The sequence below is a fragment of the Parasteatoda tepidariorum genome, chromosome X1 (assembly GCF_043381705.1).
Source record: "Parasteatoda tepidariorum isolate YZ-2023 chromosome X1, CAS_Ptep_4.0, whole genome shotgun sequence".
In the NCBI taxonomy this organism is placed as follows: Eukaryota; Metazoa; Arthropoda; class Arachnida; order Araneae; family Theridiidae; genus Parasteatoda; species Parasteatoda tepidariorum.
In genome coordinates this window covers 48924824-48944662 of record NC_092214.1, presented here as the reverse complement: position 1 = coordinate 48944662, position 19839 = coordinate 48924824, and the positions used below count along the sequence as shown (strand labels likewise).

General features: G+C 30.3%; 1 protein-coding gene across 2 annotated transcripts in view; it reads right to left on the bottom strand.

Moving 5' to 3' along the window:
- LOC107456641 (glutamate receptor-interacting protein 1) overlaps positions 1–19839 on the bottom strand; it is a 56923-nt gene that overhangs the window by 32995 nt on the left and 4089 nt on the right. The window contains exon 1 of one of the 2 annotated variants that reach the window (XM_043049963.2): positions 12408–12431. The exons of the other annotated variant lie outside the window; for it this stretch is intronic. The gene's annotated coding sequence lies outside the window, so the exon portion shown is untranslated. Of the gene's footprint in view, positions 1–12407; positions 12432–19839 lie in introns of those variants that run through there. 2 annotated transcript variants of the gene reach the window in all.

Here is a 19839-nt window from a genome sequence, read left to right as displayed (position 1 = left end):
GACATGCCATCACAATTTTGATCCTCTGCGGAGGGGATGGTGCCCCCGCTTCGGTAGCCCGACGACCTGCGCGCGAAGTCGAGCACTTTACGGTAGCACAGTTTAACGAGGACCAACACCGCACACCCTCGGTCCCTACGCAGACTGATCCAAGTGGTCACCCACCCGCACACTGACCGCAGCCAGTGATGCTTGACTTCGGTGATCTGCTGGGAACCGTGTCTTAACGATCAGTTTAATTTGAAATGAGAATTAAACTTGAAAATGACAATAGAAATTTAAATAGTTTTCTAACTGCTACAAGCACATTTTAACGCTGTTATATTGCCAAATAGAATTCATAGTTGATTCTGACCAGCTAGAGCAGTGTTTCCCAACGTGGGGCCCACGCCCCACTGGGGGGTAATTTGATTGTTAAGGGGGGTAATTCGAAAATGGACTCGACAAGAGTTTTACTTATTTGCTCCGGACCATTTAAATACAATGCTAGATTTCGGTGCCAACATTGTAAGAAGAAAAGCAAATTCTTAAATAATTGCGGTCAATGAATATTATAAATTCGATTGATGAGACCAAAATATCAACTGGGTTTTTGGCGTCGTCAAGTTAACTAACCTCCCTGCGGCATATGGCAGCCTCCGCGTAGACCCCTTGACGCTTTAAAATTTCGCTAAACAATGCAGTCGTTCGCATCTGAATGGCCCGTCGCAACTTCTGTAGTGTTTCGCAACATTCAGTGATAGAAATCAATACCATACTATGTCTTTTATGCCTGCAATGCAACAGTAAAGTCTTTATTTACTGCTCACACTTCAACCCATAATTGTATTCTTGAGGCTAGTTATGAAATTTCTTTATTCATCGCTAAATTTGGAAGAAATCATACTATAGGAGAGAATTAAATAAAACCGTCAATATCAGCATTTCTTAAAACGGTTCTTGAAAAAGATGTAAAAGCTATGCCACTCAATAACAATACTGTTAGCAGAAGAATAGACGAAATGAGTGAAGATATTGAAAAACAACTTGTTGACAAGCTAAAAACAAGAAAATTCTCAGTGAAAATGGATGAATCAACTTTGATAGACAGTGTGGCAGTATTGATAACTTACGTAAAATATATTGATAAAGGGCATTTTGCTGAAGAAATGTTGATATGTAAAAGATTAGAAAGCACCACTACCTCCAAAGATATTATATAATAAGCTAAAAAAAACTACTTAGATGTCAATAATATACTAATGAAAAATATAACATCTTGTGCTGCAGATGGTGCTCCTAATATGATGGGCAAGAAAAATTGCTACTTAAAATTGATGAAAGATGAGAATCCAGAAATGATTCTTGTGCATTGTGTTATTGCATAGGGAATAAAGTTGTGCATAGGGAAAACTTGGTAGCTAAAAACATCTCGCCTGCTCTAAATGAAGTACTTACATTCAGTAATAAAGTGTATCGATGCTATTAAAGCTAATGCCAAATGTGAGCTCCTCTTCAAGCTGTTTTGTGAAGAACAAAATGCAGACCATGTGAGACTTTTACTTCACTCTGAAGTAAGATGGCTCTCTAAAGGGAACTGCTTGAAAAGATTCATGGAACTGCTTGATACTCTTAGTGATTTTTTAAGCGACAAACCTGATATGAAGTATCTGTTAACAGTCGAAGGTAAAGCATTTGTGAGTTATTTAGCCGATATTTCTGAAAAACTAAATATATTAAATAAGCAACTTCAAGGAACAAATAAAACTCTTGTTGATACAAAAACGAAGATATTTGGTTTCATTATCCTTATTGAGTTAAGTCTGAAAACAAAAACTTGGATCAGTTTAATTGTCCCCAAAAATTAAAAGTAAATGATGCCGCTTTTACTTGTAATTGTCGATCATCTGAAAATTCTATCGGCTGATTTAAAAGAATGATTTTCTGATTTAAAACAAATAGATTTTTCAACACGGATGATGCAGCCAATGTTAGTGCATTTGTCTGTTATATGAAGTATGCAGTATCAGGAAGAACTCTCAGAAATGCAAAATGATAAATCAGTTAGAACTATTTATTTTATAAAAGGAGTGATGGCATGGCTTTGTGAGGAAACAGAAATCAAGTACCCAAATTCAACCAAATATGCAAAAAAACTATTGTTACCGTTTCCATCTTCATATTTAACTGAATGTGGATTTAGTGCTGTAAATGATTTACTGGAAAAAAAAAAGGAAATCGCCTGGATATAACACAGTGGGGAGACTTGAGGCTGAAGCTAACCAAATTGGAAACTAACATAAAATCTCTGTGCAGCAAGCGCAAGGATCTCTCTAAATTAAAATATTAAACTATTATAGAAAAATCTTTATGAAAATTATTTCGAATTTGAATTTTAGTTTTTTATTATAAGTCGAAATTTTACTTACTGTGTTTCGTCAACAATTTTCAAGAGATTTCTCACTGAAACCTATCATTTACAATTCAATCCTATCATCAAACCTATCATGAACAATTCAATTTTTTAATATTAAAAATTATGTGTATGTTACATAGGGGGGCATAAGAATTTTAGAAAGGCTTGAGTGAGGCACGGCACAAAAAAGGTTGGGAAACACTGAGCTAGAGTGGTAAAATTTCAAGTATAATTCAGTACCTACTGATAAAGCAAGCTTCAATGATATCCTGACTGTTAAAAATCAAAATTTATCTCCATATAGAATTTAACATCAATCGATATTTCAAGCACTTTTCGACAAGCTAAAGTGCTCAAATTTCAGAAGCTCTAGGTTTTTAGTCTCAATGGGCGATCGTAACGCTCGAATACGGGGAGTGACCGGTTTCATGCCTTTGGCCCTTCTTCCTTCCCTTTTTAGTTGTATGGGAATGTACTACGATATTTTCCCTTTTTTAATATTTTTCTTTTTATTTGATAAAAATATTTTTTTAAATTTCCATGATACTTTCCTTTAGAACTACGTTTAAGTTAGTTTTCAGTTTCACATAGTTTTAAAAATTAAAATATTTTAATCTACATGAAAATCAAGACAGAAACTAACGTACTTCCTTACTCTACGACTCTCCACACGCTAATGGTGAAAGCACGCGAAACTTTGCCATAGGTAGCGAGTTCTGCTCTACGCCACCTGAAGCCCATTTCGATCGCCAATACTACAAGTTATATTCGTTTTCTAAATATTGTAAGCAAACTTTAGCTATATTTTATCTCTAATCGACTATTTCGCGAATTAAACAAACAGACACAAAAAAGATGAAAATCATTAAATAAATTTTAATAAATTATGTTTTTCTAGTGAATTATAAAGAAAAATTTTTTTTACGGAAAATGTAGGGATTATCACTTTCATAATTAAATCATTCCCATTTTTCATTTTAAGTGTGATAATCTGTAAAAATGGTATTCATGCATATCTCTTAGACACTGGTAAAATTTATCACACGCCTGTAAAACCTTTGTTTTATGTATGGGGAAATAGTAGTTACGTTTGTACCATTTTTTTTTCTTTTTTTAAAAAAGAAGGAATAATTAAGCTAAATTGTATATTGGCGCGCAAAAGCCGATACAGACTTTTGCGCGCGGAAAAGACGCGACAGAAAATTTAAAATTGAGATTTTTACAATTTCTCAAAAAAAAAAATTCTTTTTATACGTTTATTGTAATTCTATTTCAACGATAGATAGAAAATACACTGCTCAAAACGATTAAAGGATTTTTTAAGTCTTGTGTAAAATAATGATATAAGCAACTTTTTATTGTGTAAAATGGAAGAAGATAGTAACAAACAAACAAATGCAAACTTTTCTTAGTTTCAAACTTCGCAGTATGCAAATTTTGAGTTTGACGCCCAAGCGGCAGCGAATTTCATTTGACTTTCAACTTAATGTAAGACAAACAGGAAAAGAATGATCGACATTCAGTAAGCGCGTTGTTTCGATGAGTGCGAAGTCTCAATGAAGTCATTTAATCGAACCAGAAGATTGTAGAGTTGTTAGCCGGTTAGAAGGGGCCAAACATTAGCCGAAGTAGCAGACGCCATTGCAGTTTTACAAAGTGTGATTTCCAGGATCTGGAACAGTTTCTTGGAGACTGGAAATGTAGGCTGAAGATCAGGGCAAGGGCGTAGACGTGCAACAACGCCCAAAAAAGATCGTTATTTAAAGCTAACGGCTTGGAGACACCGAAATATGAATGCCACTCTTCTTCAATAACACCTTCGCTCAGCTACTGGCAACACAGTTTCGACACAAACTGCCCGAAACCGCCTTCATGTTGATCGGTATACTCGCTGATCAATGGTATGTGTCACGTCAACAGCAAGGCACCGTCGCGCTCACAGGGAGTGGGCAACAAAGCATGTGAACTGGAGGAGAAATGAATGGAGCAACGTTCTTTTCTCTGACGAGTCCCGTTTTTCTGTTCATACAGATAATAGGCGTATTTTCATCGGGAGGAAACGTGGCACTAGAAAGAATCCTGCACTCGTACACGAAAGTGTAAGATTTGGCGGGGGTGGGGGAGTGATGGTCTATGCCGGCACCTGTATTGATGGGCGAACCGACCTCCATATCATTCGAAATGTAGCTCTGACCGACCTAGGGATGAGATCCTGAGGCCTATTGTAGTCCCTTACGTTGCAGAAATTGGAGATGACTTCATGTTAATCGTGGTTGTCTAAGGACGATAATTGCAGGCCACATCATGCTAACTTGGCGAATGATTTCCTTTTCGAAGCGAGGAATCATACAAATGGATTGGCCAGCGTGTTCTCCGGACATGAACCCAATCGAGCATGTTTGGGACATTCTAGACAGGCGAATTGCTGGACGCCTACCACCCCCCATAGCTCTCGAAGAACTGGAAAGAGCCCTTTTGGAAGAATGGGATAGAATACTCCAGCCCCTCATTAATAACCTCATTGAGTCGATGTCTCAAAGGTGTTCCACGTTGCTGGCCGTCCGGGGAAACCATACCCCTACTAAAAACAATTTTCTTTTAAGGAAACACGTTTTTTTTTTTACTTTCCTCATATGCACGAATTGTTTTTTTTTTTTCTTTCTTTCTTTCCTTTGTACCCAAATGCTCAGCAAAACGCATTTTTTTCTGCCAAACAAATGTCATTTTTATCGTATATAGCGTACTACCTGTCGATAATGTATCAATTATTCAAACAATTTTCCTGGTGCAAGATCAACCCACAGCCTCAATATCCTTTAATTGCTTTGAGCAGTGCAGTTGTCAAGACCCTTTTCTCAAAATTTATTGGGAAGTAGCCCTTACGTTGGTCATATACGAACTTAATCTTTATTACATTAGTGTCAATACTTAAGCGCAGACCTCTCTGAAAAATAAATACAAACTTAATTCATTTTTGCTAAAAAATCAGGATGTAAATTCTTGCTTTTTCCGAGCTTGCTATTCTTTTACAAGGAACTACTCATTAAAAAAATAAAAAATAGAAATTCGTAGCAAATTCTTTCTAATAAAAGGAGAAGAGAAATAAAGAATTTAAAAACATTTATTTCGAATAATATTCCTAAAATCTAAAGAGAAGTGAGTCAACCACGATTATTTAAGTTTTCTAACCTGGCAAAAACAAAATCAAAAACTCCGTGTTTTCCTTTTTTCACACGTTGATTATGAGATAAAAACTATTTTAAGAGTGAAAAGGGAAGAGGAAAAAATTATCTCTGAGATCAAAAGCACTCTGTTAGAGTAGAGAAAATGCATGTAATGGAAAGAAAACATAAATATTCGGAGAGGCAACAAATCACTACGACTGTTTTTTATTCCCGTCTTTTGTTGCCATTTTGGAATGATGAAGCTCATTCAAAATAATAATAATAATAATTTTATCCATAACAATGAAAATTTACATAATGAGTAATAAAAATATGTTATTTAAAATGCGTTCTTAACGATATATATATATATATATATATATTTCATTGTTCCCTTAAACTGTCAGGGTACTATTTATCTTAAAATACAAAAAAAAAGAAATACTCACACATTATAAGCGTAAATATACGAATGCGTCATGTGGAATTTTGACATAAAAGTCATGTCTTGGCTATACCGCGCCTAAAACTATGTCGATGTTAAAATAACTAAGTTAAGCTTAATGTAACTATGTTAAAATTAAAATAAGTTTGATGTCTTTGATCTTGATAAAAAGTTGTAAAATGGTTTGCATTTAAAAAGGAGGTTTGAATCCTAGAATGAAATTCTAAAATAAATGTCCTGATTGTCTGTGGTTTGTCAATTATTATATCTCATAAAATTGAATATCCATAGCCAAAGTAGTGCTGTTTTTGAAATATGAATTTTTTGNAATAGATAAATACAAAAAGGACAAAAAGAAAAAAAACGAGGAAAATTAAGAAAAACAATAAGTTTTATTTACTGCGCATAAGCTGCAAGTAAATAGTGCTTTTGAGTGCTCCTCACACTATTGTATTGATATTTTTTGCTTTGACTATATTGATACTATATTAGAAAGCACTCTTTTTGCGGATATAATCGTGTGAGCTGGTGAAAAGATTATGTCTTTTATTTTCCGGACTTTTATTATTATTTTTGTTCCTTTTTTCGGATTTTTTTTTTTTGAGATAAGTGGGTTTAAAGTTTTCATTGCTAAGAAAAATGAATAAGAAATACTTTAGTTTGCTTAAACGAAGATTACCTTCAAGTTGAATTATGACTTGTGCTAGTATTGCTGCTGAAAAGAATGTGTATTTTCATATTTACCACTATTGTAGCCCATGAGCGTGTATATATATATACATATATAAAATGAGGTATAAATGGTAATCTAAGGCCCACTTTTTAAGTTCAAATAGTCTATGTCAATGTCTTAGACCGGGCTCTTTGTTTTACTCTTAAAGTAATCATTATTGTAATTATTTCAATAATAGTTATATTTAAAGATGTAACGGTTAGACGGCAATTTCCTAAGGAGGAATTCTTCTTTACAAGGTCCAAAAAAAGGGACATGATGCACCGAACAATACGTAAAAACAGATCAAAAAGTAAAGTAGATAACATACTTTTATTTTCATAAAATTGAAATCCATAAAATAGTGCAAGTGAATAAAACCAGGTAAAAGAAATCAATACAATATAATTGCGAGATGTAGGTAAAACGGTACGAAAGTATGATATACTTACGAACGTGAATAAAATCGTAAATACAATAAAACATTAACATATAATTTAAAATACCAATAACGCGCAAAAAAGCAAAATGATTTCCCGAACAGCATAAGTAGTACGTAGTTTATTAAAAAAATGCTATAGCGTGTGATAAACTATCGAACATATCGTTTTATATCTGAGTACAGACAGGGTTAAGAGAAAAATGGCAAATGGGGCAGCAGAATCAGCTGAATCGTTACTTTTTGTACCAACATGACTTAGACTCCCAACAAATAAAATATCACATCCATTCTAGTGAAGGAAAATTAAGTGGATACTAAATGACCATTTTGAGACAGCCCCTTATCAACACTTCAAGGGGGAGGGGTGAATAATGAATGGATGCACAAAAAGGTCATCTGTGAGTTAATCGAAAATAATAGGAAACTTTTAGTGAATACAAAACCAGCAGAAAAGTAAACAAAAAAAATTTAAGTAAAAAAAAATATAATAAGTTATAAGCAAGTTCTCACTCCCTCAAAAATAACTTTTTTTCGCAAATTATGTAATTATTAAAGATATATGACGATCAAGGGGAAAAATGATTTATGTCCATGAGAGATGATTCTGAGAAAACACGAATTTCAAGGAGGACAGAGCCAATTTTTCCTCAGCACTGTCCATCCTCACTACGTAATAACTCACAGGGAGAAACGATTTCCATGTCAGAACTTAACAAATTGTAGACTTGTCTAGCAGATTTATTCAAACTTAGTAATTTTCAAAATGCAAAAGATGTCGATCCAACTATTATTTTTGTGAAAAATAGACATAAACCGTTCCCCTTGATCTTCATTTGATTATGCTAAGCAAATTTTCATTAATCGAGTTACTAATGTAATATTAACTAAGTAGATTAGATATATTTTTCTATTTTTGTTATAACTCAACAGGGTTAAATTAGAATTCTCTGAACACTGAAAAAAGCACAAACGTAATTAAATATTTCATCATATTACACATCTCATATATAAAGCGGTACGGACACAACTCGGAAATTTAAATTAGGAGTAATGTATAAAGCAAACACCACAAAGAGTTTCTTACGAGTTCCTCAATTTTTACGAATTATTTATCATTTTTTTACAATTTAATTTTATAAAATTTAAACGTAAGGAATACAGATTCCAAATAGTTTCTGAGAATTCGAACTTTTCCAATAGGTCGTATTCATGATGCATTTTCCAGAAAGCGCACTGTAAATAGTTTTAGTGTTGTGGCAAGCTAAAATTTTTTACAGTGCATGCAGTCACATTTTTATTTACTTTTTCAGTGTTATAATTATCTATTTATTCATTCTTTTGTTTACTAATAACACATATTTTCGTGCGCATTAGAATCAACTGAATGGGTTTATTGCAAAAATATTTCTTTTAAAAAACAAGCACATTTTCAGTAATATATTCACACTAATTCTTTCAAAGAACTGTTATTTTGTCGATTTTATATAATTTTTTACACGATAACTACAGTTCTGAATTTAAAAATGTTTTTAATTTACATCAACATCAAAATTTTTTACTCTGTTTACTCTGTTGTGTCTCTCGCTTTTTTTTATCAATTTATTTTTCTTACAATATTTTTTTCTCTCAAAGCCGTCCAAATTCACATTCTAAAAGCAATAAATTTATTAATAACATAAATATTATGACTAACAGCTCAATTTGTATAAATAAAATGTCCATATAGTCAGTTATTCATGTATAGTCTTAACCATATAGTCAGGTATTCAATGTAAATTTTCAATCTAAATACAAAGTACAATAAATAAATAGTGCATATTTTTGTAGCTATTATGTAGCTATTTTGTAGTGCATATTTTTGTAGTATATTGTAAGGTTACTAGAAATATATAATATTTTTCATTAACCTTTTTTTATCATTTCATAATACCTTAAAAAAATGATGTCTCTCAGTTCACTTCTCCACTATTCTTCACAATAAATTTTCTTATACTGACCACTAAAGGGCCACATATTTTAACCAAATATATTAAATATTGAAATTATAGATCAACTAATTTAGCATCCAAATCAGCTAAAAAGTAACAATATATTTAATAGTCGTCACTACTGTTCTCCACCGTTATTCTACTTTAATAATTTAGTTTTTATTTTATCAATATTAACCCCTCTAAAGACTATTTTTTAGAAAGAAAAAAATATTAACTCAAAGTAGGTTTAAGCCAAATACTATTTTCTAACATTTTGTCCGTACTGTTCCCTTAAAAGCATTTTATGGGGGAGGGACAAAAGTGATTGGTTAGAAAGAAATTATCATTATTTAATAATTTTTAACTGATAATGTAATAAAAAACATTTTCTAAATAAAAACATAATTAGAAAGCAAATCAAATAAACTTCAAGTATCGAAACTTGTCTGATTTCCGGGAGAAATAGAGAGAAACGCTTCAAGTTTCATCGGGCAAATAAAATTCCGTTTGATTACAAAACGAATTTTTTTTTCATCCTACCATTCCTCACTAATGATTCTTTTTCGTATCTTCCTTGCTTAAATATTAATTTGCGAGTCCTAATGCTTTTAATTTTCGACTGGTATTCTAAACATATATATAGTATATATTATGAGCTGTGCCTGCGGGACACTATCTCAAAAATGGTTTCAGTTTAAAATTTTGTGGAAACTAGTCAGATTTTAAATGACGTTCAAAATTTCAAAAGTTTTTCGACCATTATTGAATTGACTAATATAAAATATTAAATAATTATTAAAATATATTTTTTGCCTTTAGGTAAATAAATTTTTAGTGGTGTACAAGAGGTTTTTGATGCTCTTAAAAATTACTCGGGAAATGGCGAAATACGAAAAAATTTAAAATAAATATTCAGTCCGGAAAAAAAATATCTTTATTCAGAGAAAGTACATTTTTGTGGTTGATTTCGTAACTTATAAGTTATCCTAACTAATTAACATATTTAAGGACACTCGTTTAAAACATTAAGATTGGAACTCAGCGCATGAAAATCTGACTAATAGAACTAAAGTTATTGTGGAAATATTTTTTTTCTTACACACACAACATTCCACAGCAATGGAGCAATGTTCATCCGTAATAAAATGCATGCCTTCAAGTTAGAGAAATTTTAGATATCATTAGTTTAAAATGACAGTATGTTTATAAAAAAAAGTAATAATAAATAAACGAATCTATCTTGAATGTATCCTCAATTCCACCCTCGTCTTTTCCCTAGTCTGTCGGGTAAATTTTAGATCCCTAATTAATTTTACTCTATTAATTGAATCAATAAATATTTTTATGCACGTGAACTTAATAAAGCTATGGAATATTTAATTAATGTTGAGAACCACCAGAGCTTTAGAGTGAAAAAAAAGGAACCATATCTCGATGCATATGACTTACAGTAATAAACAAACTTTTTTTTTCAAGCGTCATCATATTTCAACTTAGTATGAGTGGGCGGTCGTATAAGAGGAATCTTTCACAGATAATGTAAAGATAGAAAGGGGATCAGATTTCTCGATTCATCTTAGTCTTAAATTGTAAGGGGAAAGAAAATGATATAACCATTTATTTTTTAAATGATAAGAACATTAAATTAGCTTTCTAAGAATAAAAAATAATTCATACTGCCTTTACACTTCCTTGTTGAATGGCGAAAAGACAACGCATTCTTCATTTTTTTTTTCGAAAATAGAATTCTGTACAAAAATGCAGAATAAATGTCAGGGTTAAATGATCGGTCTTTTTTAGATAGAACTCCTAGACTTAATATGCTTCATCAGCAATTGTGAATGTATCAACTAACAAAAGACTAGTTATTTTGAAAATATGTAATGATCTAAATTTTATTAATTATTTTGAGAAAAAAAATTTGTGAATAAATGAAGAATGAAATTTTTTCATCATATCGTTTAATCAATATTACTCTTAAAATTGGGTTTTATGTCAGACAGTTGAATTCACAGGTCTGGAGCGTCATCTAGTCTAGTTCTTAATTTGATTTTAGTGCATGTATAAACTGAAAATAAATGAGTTGAAATATGGTTCTTGTTAAAATCGAAACAAAAAAGGAAGGAAATAAATGTTGAGAATGGTTATCAGAGAACACATTCTTGATTTTTGAATATGGTTATTTTTCTTCAGTGCGAAATACTAATGAAATTTTTCACAAATGCATATCTTTTTCATACTTCATTTTTTATATTACTATTAGAAAAAACATTGTTTAGAAATTTCTTTCGTTACAAGCATTTCAATTAAATAATTTCATAAAAACATTAAAATAATGGACTATTAATTTGAAATTTTAAAAATTTAATTGCAGCTTCGAAAATTAAAACTAGTTAAAAAGACTTTTTACTCTTGGGACCTCCGTGAACCTTTCGCGGAACGCTAGGGTTCCGCAAAATTGTTTTAGAATATCTTTACATAAAAGTGTTTTAAAAATATCAAAATGCCTTCTAAAACAGAGCTGAGAAATCCTATTTCACAAAATATAGGCATTTTAAGGCAGCTAGCATTTAAATCTCATTTCACAAAATGTAAGAATTTTAAGCGATTCAACCATAGTATTGTGCTGTTTCGAACACAAAGCTCTCAATTCAACTATTGAGTTAATTTGGGAGCCATTTTGATTTGGGAGTCCTACTCAACTATTATTTAGTTCAATGCATATTCCTTTGATTTCATAGCACTCTTCCATCACTGCTTACTGATATTAAAGAATAAATAGCTTATTTTCATCATTTATTGCAAAGATTTAATACAATTTTATTTTAGAAAATTTAAAGTGTACAAATTTCTTTCAGTCGTTATCAATATCGTTAGTTTTGTAACAAAACATACCTATTTCAAATAATAATCTCACATAATTCATCATGAGATGAATTTTGTAAGATCATAATTTTAAATTAAGTAATTTAAATTGTTAATAATTATTAATTTAATCTATTACTTGAAATTATAAAGAAATAATAATTTGAATTACTCATCGGGTAAAAAAGTCGATTTTATTGTCTATGAGCCGAACATCATGAAACAAAGCTATCCCTAAGGAATTCTCGATATCTCGTCACAGTTAAGTTGTTTTTGTGGTCGTCTAGGTTTAAATATGAAAAAATCGAATTGAAAGGAAATAAACGAAGTCCAAGTGAGCGATAAAAAAAGAAAATCAATTAGACATTTAAATTTTGTGGCTTTTGAAAAATAATTCGAATTGCTGGTACTTACTTAAACTTGCTTTACTATATAACCAATATGACAAGCTTTTAGGGCAGATTAGGAACACAAAAACGAAAGGTAAAATACCACAAGTACTGAGTAGAGGGGGAAAAAACTAACATTTGACACAATGATAAGATTTCGCTGATATATTGCTTAGCGGGAAGGTACAAAACCAGATGATGCACAAACGCACTTTAGTGACATTAGTTCTGCCAATAGTACTGTAGAATCTTTGAATCTCTCAATGTTATTTATTTTAAGCTCTAGTTAGTTTTTTTCTCCTTTTTTCTATGAGACTGTTAACGTACAGAAACTTATAGTACATCATTATATTACTCGCTCACCATAGTTATATGCAAAAAAACAAATACACACAATTGAATATTCCATTTAATAATCGAAAATTTCTTTAATAAAAAAAAGAGCAAAAAAATTGCAAAAAATTTAATGAAAAAAAATTCGAAATAATTTAAACAAGTTTTGTCAAATAACTATTGAAAAATATTTTCTTTTCAATTAATTTTAATCAAAAGTCATTTGAAAATTTTAATTTCTACGAATCGTTTTACATATTTCAAATTAAAACATTAAAAATTATACAGACGCAAAAATTTGTATACCTTATTGAATGAATTCAAATCCTTTTCTTATTGGTAAGAATTTTAAACCTTAGAAAGAAAAATATTAGTTAATATTAAGTATGTTTTTTGCCTGCTTATGAAGCGGTTTCATTATGAAACATAATTAACATATCATTCCAAATGGGTCCCTAAAATCGTTGTAAGGGAAAATTCTGTTACTGGATCTCAAGTTATTTTAGAATACTTATTTTTTCTTCGCACTTCATTTAAAAAATCACATCATGTTAATTTACATAATTTTTTAAGTTAAAACTCAAAATTTATAAGGACCTGGACAGTAGCGAGATATGTCTTTATTTTTGGCAACTTTTTATAAAAGCTACAACTTTTCCTTTCATTGTTCATGAAAATTTTTATTTTTCGAAAACTAAACGCAACTTAATTAGACAAATTTTTTAATCATATGAAAACGTCATTCATTTTTAAAAAAATAGTCCAATTTGTGGTTGATCCCCTTTGTAAGAGATTTATTTTGGGCTGCAAATGGCATAAGAGAAGCTACTAGTCCTAATGTTTTTATGCGCTCACGCAGATGGCAAAACTTAGCGGTTTGACGCTTCGTTGTCCTCGCTCCTGTGTGTTACTTTCTAACTTAGCTCTCCAAGTTTTATTTTCTTAAAGACGAAAGCGGATGCATATCTCCTTACTGATATTAGTCTAAGAAGAGCGGCCTGTTTGATAGCCAACGTAAAGAGAGAAAAAAATGCAGGGAAAATGTCTGACCGTAAATCAGGAAGTAAAAAAGCTTCCTATTACAAGATTAACAAATTATATTCTAGATTAGTCTATTATTTAGTCGTATTACTTTAAGTTACTCAGACTTGATAATAAAACTTCCTTGCCTTTCTTTATATTTATATATATATATATATATATANTAGCTTCCATTTTGTCGTAAATCCAAGCTTATAGTTGAAAAACAAATTTGGTACTTATTCTACCGTGATTAAAAAATACACAGGATAGCAACTTAAAATAAAAAGCGTCTATTTAATAGTCAAAAATTTATTTTATCTCTTTCCAAACTCCCCCTTTTTCCAGCAATTTTATGACCTTCAAATCGATAAATGAATACATGACTTTCAAAATTAAGGGGGTGGCGGGGGTTGCAGCAATGTAAATTATGATCCCGGTAGTTTAGTCAGCGGTTTAAAGTTTAATGTTAATTATTATACATTTTGCACACCTCCTCATATCTTGGAAAAATTTTCAAGCAATTTAAAAAAAAAAATTGCACACAATTACAAATTTAGCTTATTAGTCGCTTAAAAGATATTTCAAAGTAAAAAATTATCTTTAATAGTTTTTTTAATATATTTTATTTAATAACAGTCAAAAAATTTTGAATTGGGATGTAAACAAATTTTTACGTTATTTTAAACTTTGTTATTTCTTAAAACAAATACAAAATTTTAATATATTTTCGACTCATATTAAACAAAATGAGATATTAAAAAAAAATTTACATGGAATTAATTATCTTTGGAAAAAGGAATTTTACAATTGCGTGCAAAAAAATTTCGACTAGTTTTAAAACTTCTTGAGATATGCTAAATACGCAAAAAATAAAAATAACAAGAGGTCCTAACTTTCGATTATTCTCCTACCGAAATTATTGGGACTATCTAACCAGATTGCGGCTGCCCTCCAAAGCCGCACAATCTGGATGGTCAAAAATTCAAATAAATTAATAAAATTTAAGGTGGGAGTATAATAACCTGTATAACATACACGAACGTGCGAAAGCCGTTTCCGGAAAATTTTTCACCATCTCGCAATTTTTTTTTACTTATACTAAAAAATTAAAGAATAAACCTTCTCTTCAAAGAAAGTTTGTCGTTTTCGAATTCCAGAGGGGAAAAAATTCGTTTTTACGTTTTTTTCTACCAATGCAAATGCGATTTAAAATTACATTCACATGATTTAAAATCACACATCACGATTCCTATTTCCGCGATTTAAGATCATGCATCGTGTTTCGTAATTTCACGATTTCATATCAAATATCGTGCTTCGTATTCACGCGATTTAAAAGCCGCAATTATGATTCGTGTTCAAGTGACTTAAAAATTATATATCGGAATTCGTATTCAAGTAATTTTAAAATCAAACATCGATATTTGTATTCGCGTGATTTAGAAATCATACATTAATATTCATATTCACGCAATTTTAATAAATATATAAAATCTCGTATCGATATTTTTATTAAAACGTTGATATCATTCTGTGGATAAATGTTTCCTATATACACTTCTTTCTTTCTTTAATTTCTGGCATTTTTACTATCATTTAAATAATGTTTTTGTAGATAACAACTTTGGATTTCTTTTTTCAGCTTTTTTACTGAACTCATCTTCGTGGTATGAATAAATACCAGAGTTCTATAAAAATTAAACATTAAAAAAAAAAAATCTGTGATTTTCTACCGAATTTTGCCAAAATGAGGAGGCAACGAAGGGATTGGAACTAAGTAACAAGAGTTAATCAAAGCGAGCAGAAAGTTTTTCTTTTAACTCTGGTGGGGAAAAAATCAAGTTGTTTTAGATAAGGTTTAAAAATCAAACCATTAAATCTATTTAAATGAAACTTTCGAGATATATATATATATATATATATATATATATATATATATATATATATATATATATATATATATATATATATATATATATATATATATATATATATATATATATATATATATATATATATATATATATATATATATATATATATATATATATATANTGTGTGTGGGTGTACATACACATATATCTTGAATTCTAGTCAAAAATTTATTTAAAAAATACACAAAGCAAAGAAGTATTTCAATTTTGGAGAAACAAAAACTTTATTGAAATCTGTAAAATCACTAATAAGGAAGATCAAAAACAGTTTGATTGCCTGAAACAAATTATCCCTGTTGTTGAAACAAACTATGTAAAAGTATTATCAAATAAATAAAAAAAATTAACACAAACAATTTAACTTACCTCTTAAAGTAAAGTCCCAAAAATGAGTCATTTGTTTAAACGCGAAGTTTACATTTAGAAAAATAAAATAACCAACATAAAGTCTATCAGCAATCCGAATCAAAATAAACGAAAGTCTCAATTGAAGCAATACTCCTCCAAACTGATTTCATAGCCAAAAATTGCCATTAAAATGTATAATTATTACCATAATTCTTATATAATTAAACATTTAACTTCTGCAAATAAATTTCGTAATCCCAAATTATGAAAAAAGATTTAAAAATGAAGTATACGCAAGACATATCCAACTTCGATGAAAAATGAAGACTAGGATATCTGATGCATTTGTAAAGGGTGTGAGGGGCAATCCATAGGGTTGTGGTAACATATAATGAGAATCCGCCTACAAACCACAGGGAAGGGTGAAAACACAGTGAAGAAAAATAGAGGTAAATTCTATTTTTAAAGACTAAGGTGATTTTTTTTCTTCACAGAGGGGTGCATTAGAAGATGGGTTAGCAAACGTGACACCGCTGACATTTAATATCGTAAAACAAATTAAGTGGGTTTTCAAAGCATTTGTATTTTCAATCATTTTAACAAATGAAATTAACACCCCCAGAAGCTTTGAAAGGAAATCTGATAGGTGTAGAAAATAAAAATAAAAAATATCAAAATATATGCTCATCAATTAGGTGTTTCATAGTTGCCTTTGAGATATTCTAAACTTATTCTTAAAACGTTTTTAAGGCTACATCGTTACATGTTTCATTATAAAGTCTGCAGAGCAATATCGCAATATGCCAACCTAACTTACAACAGGTGAGACTCAAGAATGTTAAAATTGATTGCAACATTCTGTGTATTTTATAATAAATTTTTCGAAAAAGTTGCTGAAATTGTATCTGCTTAATTAGTGGTTAAAATATGGGCTACCCACAGTATTTTAAAGTTTGAAAATGCTTCCAATTCAAATAATCAGCTTTAAGTGTTTTAATTACACATAAAAAATTTTAAAATAACTTTTTAGAAAAAGTTGCTAAAATTATACTTGTTCACTTGGCGGTTAATATATGGGGTACCCGCACCCATAATACTTTCAAGTCTTAAAAATGCTATAAACAAAAATTCAAATACTCAACAATGATGAAAATTATGGACATTGACTATTTGTAGAAATCACACACATACATGTTCTCTTGATATGTGTCCCTCTAAACTTTATGATAGGCCATATTCTTCACACGAAGAATTGCACCGATGAAAACAGGAATGAAATATCAATCTCAATTTAAGGCCTGGAGCAAAGAATATTTCGAAGGTATTCCTTTTTAACCTTTTAATTACTAACTACAATTTTTATATAGAACAAGGATCTCTTTTCAAAACCCTTAAAGCCCCCAACTGGTTTAAGTTCTAGAATAAGTTGATTTCTCACGAACTACAACGAGATCTTTCTACGATAAACTCAGTAGGTACGCAGAATAAACAAGCTTATTATGAAATATTGAACTTAGAAAACTCATTATAATCTATAATATCTTTTGCTTTGCTTATACTGTACATATGCATATCGTTGTAATGTGAATGCGTTAGTTCAGTTTACGCAAAACGAAATAGTATTGGGAAAGCGACTAAATTATGTTGATCAATAATATTTTAGTAATTTTAATTGATCTTACTAGAATTAATACAAATTAGTTCATTAATTATTAATTCAATTTATTAATTTATTTAAAAAAGAAGAAATTAAGAAGAATTACAGGAGACTAGTGAAATCTTCTCAGCAGTAATTTTTAGCTTTTCACGCCTTTTTTTTTCTTCTCACTATTACTGTTTGTTTTATAGAGTAAACAAGCCACTACCTTAAAAATTACGAGGCAACCAGCTTCTTATTGAAAATTTATTTTGTGCATAGATGAAATTAATCTCAGAAAAAATAACAAGAAACGGGGCTAAAATTTCTATTTGTTTGGTGTAAGACCATCCTCCTAGTATTGTATTTATAATTCTTTGGAGAAGGGGTGCATAAACCTGCGGCCCGCCAGCTCTCGATGTGCGGCCTACGGCCTGAACATAAAAAAAATATATATATAAATTTCTGAGTTGCGCATTTAAGTTTTCGACGCCAGCAATCGAATTAATAACTCGCTTTTTTTGGTGGTAAATGCTAAGAATTTCCCAAGTTTAATAAATCCCAATATTTTTAATATGACATAATTACGATGCGTGAATTTCGAATTTAAATAATCACTTTTGAAGCTTTTTATTAGCTTCCATTTTGTCGTAAATCCAAGCTATTTTTCCATCGTTTTTCGGCACTTACGCTACACTCATTACTTACTTATCCTCTACGTGCCTTTGGGCACTTAAGGCCTCTAGCATATCCCTTCAACGCCTCCTGTCTCTAGCAATAGATCTTGCTCCCTCCCAGCCAGATATTCTACATTCTTTTAATTCGCCCAAAAACATGCGCTGGATGGTAAGTCTGTGTCTTCCTCTTGTTCTTTTACCATCAGGGGCCCATGTAAGCGCAACAGATGTAATTTTTTCTTTGGGCATTCTAAGGATGTGTCCGAGCCAGCTCCATCTTCGTTTTTTAATTTCATCTTCTATTGTTTCTATTTTAGCTTTCTTTAATAGATTTTGATTTTATACTTTGTAGGGCCAGAAAATTTTAAAAATAAATCTTAAATATTTGTTTTGAAAGGTTTCTAATTTTTGTATTTCGATCTTAGTCTGTTTCCAGGTTTCTGCGCCATATAATAGTACTGCTCTAACAATAGCTTTACGCTACACTCATTACCACTTAGTTTTGAGAATACTGATATTTTTAATACGTATTAATAACACACTCGAATCGCGTATTTAAATGTGCACTCTATTTGTACCGATTTCATTGCAAATCAAAGTTTTTTTTTTATTTCTTTATTATTCTTTCAGTGTCCACAGTGTTCTGAAAATCCGGATATTAACTTCGTTTATATTATCTGTTGATGCATTATCGTTTTTGAAAATCTCGATATTACATTTTATTTCACTATTAATCTAAGTAATTTTCTATTTTTTTTACAGTAATTGCTAAGCTTTTTTGCACAGAAATTTTCCATATTTTTAATACAATATTATTAATGTTTGGCAAGTTTCGAATCGCGCATTTTAATAATCACTTTGGACGTACCTTATTTGTGCCGATTTCATCGTCAATCCAGTTTATTTTTCAATCGTTTTTTTTTTTTTTTTTTTCGTCTTCTTTTATAGTTTTCCATTTCCAAAAGTTTTTTTTTAATAATTTCAATATTTTTAATACAATAATATTACAACACGCAAAATAAAATTCGGAAGTGGGTTTTTAAACTGTTTACTGTTTTTAACTTTGCTTCCAATTTTATGTTGTTTAAAAAAGCGCTTAAAAAACCGATTAAAATGTAACATTCATAAAATATTCCTTAATTCACTAAATTTATATGTCCTAAGTTAAAAATGAACTGGAACAACTACATCCCAACTGAATGTTGAATCTTATTTTGAGCTATAAATGCCTCTGTTTTGTTTTAAATCATTTTAGATCCCATGAAATTTTTTAATTAAAATATTTCATTTGCATTTACATTTCTCAGAAAATTTTTATTTATTTTCTTTCATGAAAACTACAGTTAATTTAAAATAAGCCTTTGTGTCCCGGGATGAGATAAAAAGCCATTGATTTTTCCTCATCTTTATTTATATATATACAATATATAAATAAATACCAAACTCTCTCTGATACTTTTCATAAGAAAAATATTTCCTTCTTATCAAAAAAAATATATATATGTA